Below are 9998 nucleotides of genomic sequence, written 5' to 3'. Positions count from 1 at the left end.
GAACATGTATGTGTAATTGACTTGAAGGGTTGATTGCTTTGTTGTAAACATGCATGCAATATTGACTTGGGAAAAGTTGATTTGGTCTCCAAGATGGAGATAATGATGAAGTGTTTCATCTTTGAAAAAGCATGTAGAAAAGATGTAAAGACATGCTTGACTTGAAGGATCATTTGTTTTAAAGGCATGTTTGTGGGCTTGTTATCTAGTCCATCATTTGTATGCAGATGTAAGACATGGAGGTGTTCACAAGATGTGAAATCTATTTCTTTTGTTGAAGCAACAGTTTAGGCCATCCAATTGTTGTCTGTATTTCTGTTGTTGTTAACAGTTATTGTTGACAGCATGTCAAACAGGTACAAATGAAAGTTTTTGTGAAGCAGATGTAACTTCACAATGGTTTGGGCCACCTTGGATCAATGATCAAGGCAAAGAAGTTCAAACTACCTTTTGTGACCATCTCAGCAGGAGTTATGCATGAAGTCAAGGAGGAAAACAGTTCTTCCCAGGAGGACCAACACATCTAGGAAGGAAAGTGGTCAAAGGCTTTGGTTTAGAGGCACTATGCAAAGCAAGTGTATGGAGGCTGAGAGAAGAGGGTGTTGTTACCCTCATGTACTATTCAGATCAGTATGTCAGTCTTTTGGAGACCAAAATTTCTTTTAGTGGGAAGGCATGATCCAAAATGGATCTTGGATAGGCTTCTAAGTCTAAAGTGTTCCTCACAGAGGAAAATGAAAGTCCAAGGATGCTCATGGAGATAGTCCCATTGCAGAGATCTTTTCATTCTAAATCTACTGCAACTTGAATGGGCTAAAACGAACTTCGGATGATGAAGTTATCACAAAAAGAAGCTTGTCTTTGTTCCTTTCGAAAGGAGGCAAATTCTTCCAAAAATGGCATAAAAGGCCTTATAAAGGAAAATCACATCGGAAGGGTTAAGCGAAGGACTTAAAGCAAGGGCATAAGGAACCCCCGACTGCAACCTCCAACTTATCACATCGGAGGTAGGCCTTCGCCCGATATTGGGACCCCAGGCATAGTGACATGCGATTGGGTGATATGCGATATGCGATGGAGCGATTGCAATATTAGCGTCGGCAGATCAACGTTGGCGTATGCCATGGTATAAGGGAAGAACCCCTGGGCCATAGCAAATGTGACATGCCGATAGCAACGTACAATCTCATCCGTCTGATCGGGAAAAGGGATCAACGGTCAGGATTTAATCGGCGATCCCCGATGCTAGGGCCAATACGATTACAATAAGCGATAAAGGGCCGAACCCGACAGGTTTATAGACCCGATTTCATAAATTTTGAAATCCGGGAATTTGGGATTTCTGTGTATTCCCGTGTATTGAGATTTTTAGACCTCCCGCCTATGCGATTGCACTATGCCGATGAAATGCAGACCCGATAGGGTTTATAGGGGCGATTTCATAGAATTTGAAGTCTGGATTTCGCGCCCGATAGTGTATTTCTGGTAAAACTCTATGTATTGGAATTTTGTTCCATTTTCAGGTTTTGCCTGAAGGAAGGCCCCGATTCCTTTGTAACTTCCCCTGATCATTGTGCCATGCTGCAAGCGGGCATTTTATAGACAATGATACGTTGTAACGCAGAGAGAGCCACAAAGCCAGATGGCTAGTCAAAGAGACAAGGAGCAAAAGAAGCCACAAAGTCGCAAAGGAATGATTACACGCAGAGAAACGGCTAAGGAAGCCGCAGAGCCGAAAGGATGGCTCAAGAAATCCAGAAAGCTCAATTGACGAGGTAGCGGGAAGCGCAGGCAGCTGAGGGAGTTTTGGGAGTCGCTTGGAGGTCGAGCGAAAAACCAGAGAGCTGAAATTTGCTGAGACAGTCACTTGGAGGTCGAGTGAACTGCTGATAGCTCACAGAGCTAAAGCCGAGAGCCGAGAGCCAAGAGCTAGAGCCAAGAGCCAGAACCAGAAAGCCAAAGAGCTTCAGAGCCAAGGATAAGATGGTGTTCTAAGCCCATTGTGTTCTGTGTAAACCAATGGAGTTGAGCGTGGAGCTTGTAAAAGAACTTGTGCCATAATCCCAGAGAGCCTAGTTGAGTTGACTAGAGCTTACAGAGACGTAGCCCAAGAGTTTTGGGTGAACCCCTAAATAAATTGTTGTCTTATGTGTTTGTTATTTGTTGCACTGTTTTACTGTTACATGTATTCACATATTAGCATAAACAACAGAACTTAAGGCATTTGAACAGTTTAAAAATAAACATAAGCATACACCTATTTTCAAGCACATTATTAATTCCCCAACTGGTTAATCATAAGGTCTTAGGAACATTTAAGCTTTAGAAGTGGGAGAGGTTCTTATAAGCTAGACAAGAAGCCTTTAGTGCCCCATTTTCAGTTCAAGATATCTTCATTGCTTTATATCTGAAAAGGGTCAAATGGTTGCCTCTCGTTGAATGGTGGTATAACACTTCCTTCCATACTCTAGCAAAAATGACCCCATTTATGGTGCTTTATGGATATCATCCACCGTCCAAAACATCATATTTAAAAGAAAATTCTAAGGTTCAAGCAGTGGAATATCACATCGAGCATCAACAAAAAGTTCTCCAACTCTTAAAGGATAACCTCACTTTGGCGCAGAATAGAATGAAACAACAGACAGATCAACATCGCAGCGAAAGAAGTTTTGATGTAGGTGACTGGGTATTTCTACGGCTACAACCATACAAACAAATGTCCCTCAAGTAAGCTAAGAAGGATAATAAATTATCACCAAAGTATTAGGGTCCGTACAAGGTGTTGCAAAAGATTAGTACTATGGCATACAAATTGGAACTTCCTACATCTTTCCGAGTGCACCCAGTTTTCCATGTTACATGCTTAAAGAAGTTTATAGGTGATAAGCTCCCAGTTCAAACAATATTTCCAAAGCTTGATGAGAAAGGAAAAATCATATTGGAACCTGAAGAAGTCACAGAAACAAAAACTCGACAGTTGCGAAATCGATCAATTTCAGAGTATCTCATCAAGTGGAAGAACTTACCCGCTGAATATTCTACATGAGGATGAGAATTTTATACAGAAGCATCTAGAACTACTCAAGCGTTGAGGACAACACTCATTTGAATGATAGGGGCATGTTAGGTACATATAATACTATTGTATTCCCTTATTGTTATTCTCATTGTACCCCTTATTGTTATTGTTATGCCCATGTTGTCCCCATATTGTTATTATTGTGCCCCATAGAAGCCCACTATCGTTATTGTTGTGCCCTTACATTATTATTATTATGTAGGCTCTAATTATATTGTGACCCCTTAGACTCCTATATATAGAAAGGACGTCTTGTCATTTGTATCATCTAAGAATGGTTCATTTGTGTAATGTAAAGGAGGTTGCCCCCTCAAAGAGGCTATGTTTTAAGTCATTGATCTATCTCTTTCTTCTATTTTGTGAGCTGGTTGCATAACAGAACTAAGTATCTTTGTTGGTCATCTTATTTATTTTTTGCTTACAATCAATCTTAGATATTACATTTTGCAAGCATTCACTTTATTTATTCTAAAATTCCATGGTATTTCCTCAAACCATAGGCTAGGAACTTGTAGCAAGAAGTTGTGGGCATGTGGAGAGTATGTCAACCTACTACGAGAGCATGCACACGAGAAAGTGATTCATTCACATTGGTCATACAAGTCTACTAACATGGGGTTTGAGATCCAATTTCACATCCAAGTTAGTTTGAACATGATGAAACATACAACATGAGTGCCCTTACATGCTAGGATACATGATGTCCTACCACATATCATATTTTGGAACAAAGTTGTATTAACTACATATAACTTTGAAAAATTTTGGTTCCACTCCCCAATTGATGATTTTTTTGTGTAGATAAATATATGATGTATTGGTATATATGTCAAGACCCTATGGAGGGCATATATGGGGTTCAATGCACATCTAGTAAGTGTTGGCCTAATAAACGGCCTACATGTGTAATGGGTTGGGATATGTATATATAGAGGTCAATATAATCATTATGTAGACATAAATGTACAATTCGGTTAAATGGATCTATCTGGGTTTTGGAGGTTTTTCTCTTAATGTATAAGGAGTTAGTGCATATCTCCTATGTATTGTCTTTTTCGATCCATGCTAAATGTTCACATTTGTGTACATTATGTATAGGTTTATTATGTTATTTTGAGGATTTCGTACATTATAATATACTTAAATTGCAATGCTAAAACAATGAGTGGAGATCAAAGAGATTTTCAATCTTATACCATGATTTCACCTTTATTTTTCTATAAATAATTCTTGGTTGTTGTTAGTTTTGATTTTCAACCAAACAACCACGATATAGAAAATAGAGTACCCATTAATTATATCCATATCCCATGTTACCAATTGTTGCCTATCCAAGGTGCTACCATGATGTATTGCATTTGAAACTAGTGATATCCCATTCTTGTGATAAACTAGATCAAGGTGGATTATAACCATATTATTCATACCATCAACAAAAGTAATAGAGTTTGTCCTCTAAAAGGATATTGGACTTTGATGTCACAATGTTGTTGTGTGGTTAAACTAATGTGCTCCAAGCACACATATCCCTTGGGTTGATGGCATAGTTACCCATTCGAAGCAATTAATGGATCCCATAATCGAAGAGAATAAATTTTGTCAATATCTCGATGTCTACTACTTTAAGGTTAATGTCAATATGTTATTCATGTATGCCTTGATTTCCCTACCTGTAAAGAGTCAGTTGTTGTTTTTTTATCAAATCTTCCCTCATATTTCTCTCAACATTGTGAAGACCATCTCCTATTTATAGTTCTCCCCATCCTTCATTTTTTGTAATATCTAACCCAAATTACCATATTCTCCCTAATATATGCCATGTTGGTAGTTATATCTCTAAAAACTTCTAGTATTATGTCCCCAATGCCTCATTCCATGTTTATGATCCTCTCAAACACTTCCCTTGTCGCAAGCATTCTCCAGGTCATGAAGGGAAGAATAGAGGGACCCTCCATGTTTTCTTTTGTTAACATCATTCTCCCTCTCACTCCAACATTCATGAGTTCCTTAACTCTTTCGTGAACGTGTAATGGGCGATGCATTGCATGTGCTACTTTAATGGCTTTAACCCTTCTAGAGTAACAAGATGAGTTTTCTTTCTTTCAATTTGATCCTCCCAATGGGATTGTTGGTACCTTTGATATGTTATCCTTGCCCTATATTAAGTGGTTTGATATCACTTATCCTTAATGGTAGAGCATCCTTTATTCTAGGTGGCTTATCTCATCCTTTCTTAGTGAATTCCCTATTGGTTGTGGTAGATTACAAGGGGTCTTCTTAAACCTTGTTTTCCACTTTTGTATTTGAGTTCGGTACTACTTGTCGTATTTGCTTCTCCATGATGCCAATTTAGGAACGTGTCAAACATGTCTATTGATTTTGTATGTACACTACCCTCTCTTCCTCTGTAGAATATGTCCCCTTTGTGCTCCTTACCGAAACAAATCATTACAAAAATTTCCAACAACTCCTTGCAAACATCTCCATAACTTGCCCATCTTTCTTGATCACTTCATCCAAATCGTTCTCATGTTTCTTCGACCATCATCACTTAATATTAAAAGCAATGGAGGTGGTTGTGCCCATTGTTGGCTCCACCTCCTTCTCCTTTGATGAAAACATTTCTCTTTAATCTTTTGAACACTAGCTACCTCGCTAAGTGTGCCTTGCCTTATCAACATGCCACTCTCTATGTTTGTTGTATCTACTGATATGCTGATACTACATGCCACCAACTCCTTTTTTGTGATGTGACTTCTATTTACCATCTTTCTCTTCACAATGTTGTTCTGACAAATTTAGGTAGCCCAAGCCACCTTATACCTAACAACAACCACATTGTACTTGATGTTGTTAAGGTTCCTTTAGTGCTTTCATAATGGGGCACAATCGTGGCTTTCACTCCCATGTTCCCTATTTCTCTCTTTTGCGACTAACTTCAAGTTAAAATGATGATGTTCTCATTCCTCTATTTACTTCCACTATGATAATAAAGGTTCGTTATCCAAATCAACTTCAATAAAAACATTGAGCATAGTCTAAACATTCTACAAATTTGCCCCCTTTTTATTTCGGGTAAAATTTTCTATTATTTTTACTTGAAATCTCGCAATACTTTGTTGGAATCGTAATTTTGAGCTATGGAATTTGCATAATTCAAGTGTCTCAAGGGTTTTATACGGTGCCGAATCCATTTATACATTTAAAAATGCAATTCAAACAATAAAAATGTATGATGTCATCGTGATCTGTGTCACCGGATTTCAACCAAAAAAATAAAAACATCGAACACTTAGAGTGCACCTAAGTATTGTCACTTTCATATAACAAAGTAGATTACTGCTTTATTAATCATCCATTACTAAAATATAAATAAATAACTTAACATATAAAAATATATAACGTGGATACTACACAATTAATGAATGATTATTCAATTATAAATACACATATTTTTAGGGGTGGCAAGAGGGGGAGGGGTCCTTTATGAGCTTGGAGATATCAAAGTTTTAGAGTATTCACGAGGCTTGGGGAAAATGACAAATAATCAGGAGGAATTTTATGGTTTACTCCAAGGCATTCTTCTCGCCAAAGAATTTCGGGTCTCTTCTCTCATTTTATTGGGTAACTCCCTTTTAATAAATAAATATTTGATCAAAGGATCTTCCCTTAGAGACAAAGTTATGGATAATTTCCCAAATCATATTATGAAGGTATCAAAAGATATCCCAAAGATGAGTTTCAAGCACATCCTAAGGGATAATAACTAGGAAGCAAATCAATGTGCCAACCATGTTGGAATAATGTCAAAATGATGAGTCTAGATAGAATTGATGAGGTGTGACCTTGTAGTTAGTGTTTGAATCTATCTATCATGAGTTGTGTCTTCGTAGTTTTTTTTGTGAGTTGGTGATCCAAATTATTTGGATCTAGATTATCCTAGAAGTTGTCTATGTGTGCCTATATAATGTACTGGTTGTCCAAGTAGTTTGATCAATGAGAAATGGTTTCAATCTTGTGCATCTCTCTGATTCTCTAATATGGTATCAGAATTAGAGGGGGATATCTAGACAACTTCAGATCTGACATCCAGAAGGCCAAGATATGTGATGGTTGTAAGGTTGTTTGGTACATGTGACGTTGTTTGGTCCCTGTTGTTTGTAAAGTGGAGTTTGCGTCTACCCAAAACCTATGAAGGAGAGATCGAAATTATGATGGGTGAGATCTCGATTATTCGTCTTGATGCAATTCTTTGTTGGTTATAAGTTGTCAGTGAATCTGCATGTAGTTGTTGCAAATTTACAAGTCATTGATCTCCAATTTTTTATATCGTTGGCTAAGATCGTAGTCAGATCTCCGAATGGTGTTGTCCATTGCTTTTGTAAGGGCCTTAATTGCGAACCTTCATCGCACAGGGTCGTGGTTCATCGCTGCCATCTATATTAAATGTTGTGGATCAATGATTTGCAGAAAATTTACAAGATCAGGTTCATGGTTGCAAAGGTGTGATCAGTCTAGTGATTCTTTGCGACATAAAATTGTGGACAGCTTGATCCATTTTGTTGAACCAGGGGTGGTGTGAAATTTGTGGAAGATATTTTTAAACCTCCACGTACATTGTAAAAGGTGTGAGAAGTAGTTGTATATTTTATTCAACTCTTATTCTTTCCGCGATGGTGAGTCAAAAGTTCGATTTCATGTTTCCAAAACCAAGCCAATCCATAAAGTGAATTTTTTTTTATGAAGATTATAGTGCGATAGATTAAAGGAATTATAAGGGATTAGTTTTTTCATGGTGAAAAGAATTTACGAGGTATAAGGAGTTAAATATCCTTTGTTTTATTTGCAAGAGTAAAAAATTGCTAATAAAAAGGTGTATTTGAATAAAAAAGGAAAAATAAAGTTTTGGAAACAGGGGTTTGGTAAAAAAGGAGAAATAAGGAGTGTTTTTTTAAGATTTTATAATTAGCTTTCTTTGAAGTGAGATTGAGTTTTTATTTAGATCTGATACATTTGGTTTTGTATCTGGTGAATTTGGGTGCAGGTCTGGTGGATTTGGTTGCATTTTGTTGATTGGAAAAATATTTTTGTCATCATGTCAATTTTTTTGGCTGAAACTTATTTGAATGAATCCACGAGACTTGATGGAGGAAATTATCCAAATTGGAAATTCAAGGTATTAACAATATTGGAGGGAAATAATTTGTGGCCCATAGTGAGTGGGGCAGAGCCCAAGCCCATTGTTGCTGCAGCCATTCCAGATTGGAAAAAATTGGAAGCAAAAGCAAAAGTATTGCTACGAATGTCAGTTAAGGACAACATCATTCCTCATATTAGGGACTGCAAAACATCCAAAGAAACATGGGACGTTCTCAAAGGCTTGTATGAAACGTTTAATACCAACCAAATTTTATTCTTAAAGACCAAGATTTTGTCAATTAAAATGAAAGCCAATGAAAGTATAAGCAATTTCATTTCCCGTGTCAAACAACTAAGTGATAAGTTAGGAGACATTGGTGAAAAGATGTCCAATACTAACTTGGTCACCATCACATTAAATGGCTTAGTGCAAGATTATCAAATTTTTGTTTCAAGTCTTCAGCTAGAGAGAAACCTCCTACTTTTGATGAATTGGCAAGTATTCTTCTACAAGAGGAAGAGAGGATGAAGAGCTTCAATTTGGGCTCAAAAAGTTCAGGTTTGGCATTGGTAGCCAGGGGTAAGCAACCATACAAAGGCGAGCCATGGGAAATGAGGAAAGTTTCAAGCAAAGCAAAAAGGTATGGCACGATCTAAATTTCCAGTTCATGATAAGAGAAATGATGATTGTTATTATTGTGGAAAACGTGGACATCATGCTAAAGATTCCTTTAAAATAAAATATAATGAGCCTAAATAGAGAAACATAAGGTATAATAGGAATTTTGTGGACAAAGACACCTCAATCAATGATCGATTTAAAAACCTCAGATTGTTTGTTTCTGATGTTGCATTGTTTGCTGAGACTGATGATGTGAATGCTTGGTTCATTGATTCTCGTGCATCACTCCATATGTCTTGTAATAAAGATTGTTTTGATGAATATCATGAGAACATTGATGGAACATGTGTTTATCTAGGAGATAACAGATCCCTTAAAGTTCAAGGTTATGGAATAATAGGTGTGATGTTGCCTAATGGACAAGAGAGATATATCCATGATGTGATGTATGTTCCTGGTATAAAAAAAATAACTAAATTTATGTTTATACTATTGTTGATAAAGATCTAAAGGTGCAATTTGTCAAATCACAGTGTGTTGTTAAAGACATCTAGGATTGCTAAAAGGTTATTGCCACAAGTACCAGAGTTGGAGGCTTGTATAAATTGGATGTGACTGGGACAGGGCATCAAGCATTGGCATCTATAACAATGTCAACTGGAGAGTTATGGCATCAAAGGTATGGACATTTAAATCACAATGACTTAATGTTACTTCAAAGAAAAACAATGGTTGAAGGTCTTCCTGATATGATGAATAATCATGTTCAATGTGATGCATGTGCACTTGATAAGCAACATGGAAAGGAATTTCTTGTACATGAAGAAAAAATGCAAAGAAAAATACATGAATAAATTCCAAATACTTGGGCGTCCTCCTCTTCCTTTATGTATTTGGCTCTATCTGTTGTTGACACCGCTGCACAAGTTTTGATTCCTATTTGTTTCTCTCCATCCCATGGCCTTTTCCCGCAGAGGTGTCTTCTAGCACGGGTGTATGAGCCTGTGTAATCAGTGTTGCAATGGGGGCAATGAAATTTAGTGGTTCCACCCCCTCTCCCTGTTTCAGCCCTGTGAGGATATTTCCACAATGGAGTTTGGTCTTGTTTAGTTTTTTGAGGGTCATGTTCACCCTCCTCCACCTCCTCCTCACTGG

This window comes from Pinus tabuliformis, chromosome 3_2 (assembly GCF_031772625.1).
Source record: "Pinus tabuliformis cultivar Carrire ecotype Pingquan chromosome 3_2, CPIR1, whole genome shotgun sequence".
NCBI lineage: Eukaryota > Viridiplantae > Streptophyta > Pinopsida > Pinales > Pinaceae > Pinus > Pinus tabuliformis.
Note: the sequence above shows the minus strand (reverse complement) of the source record.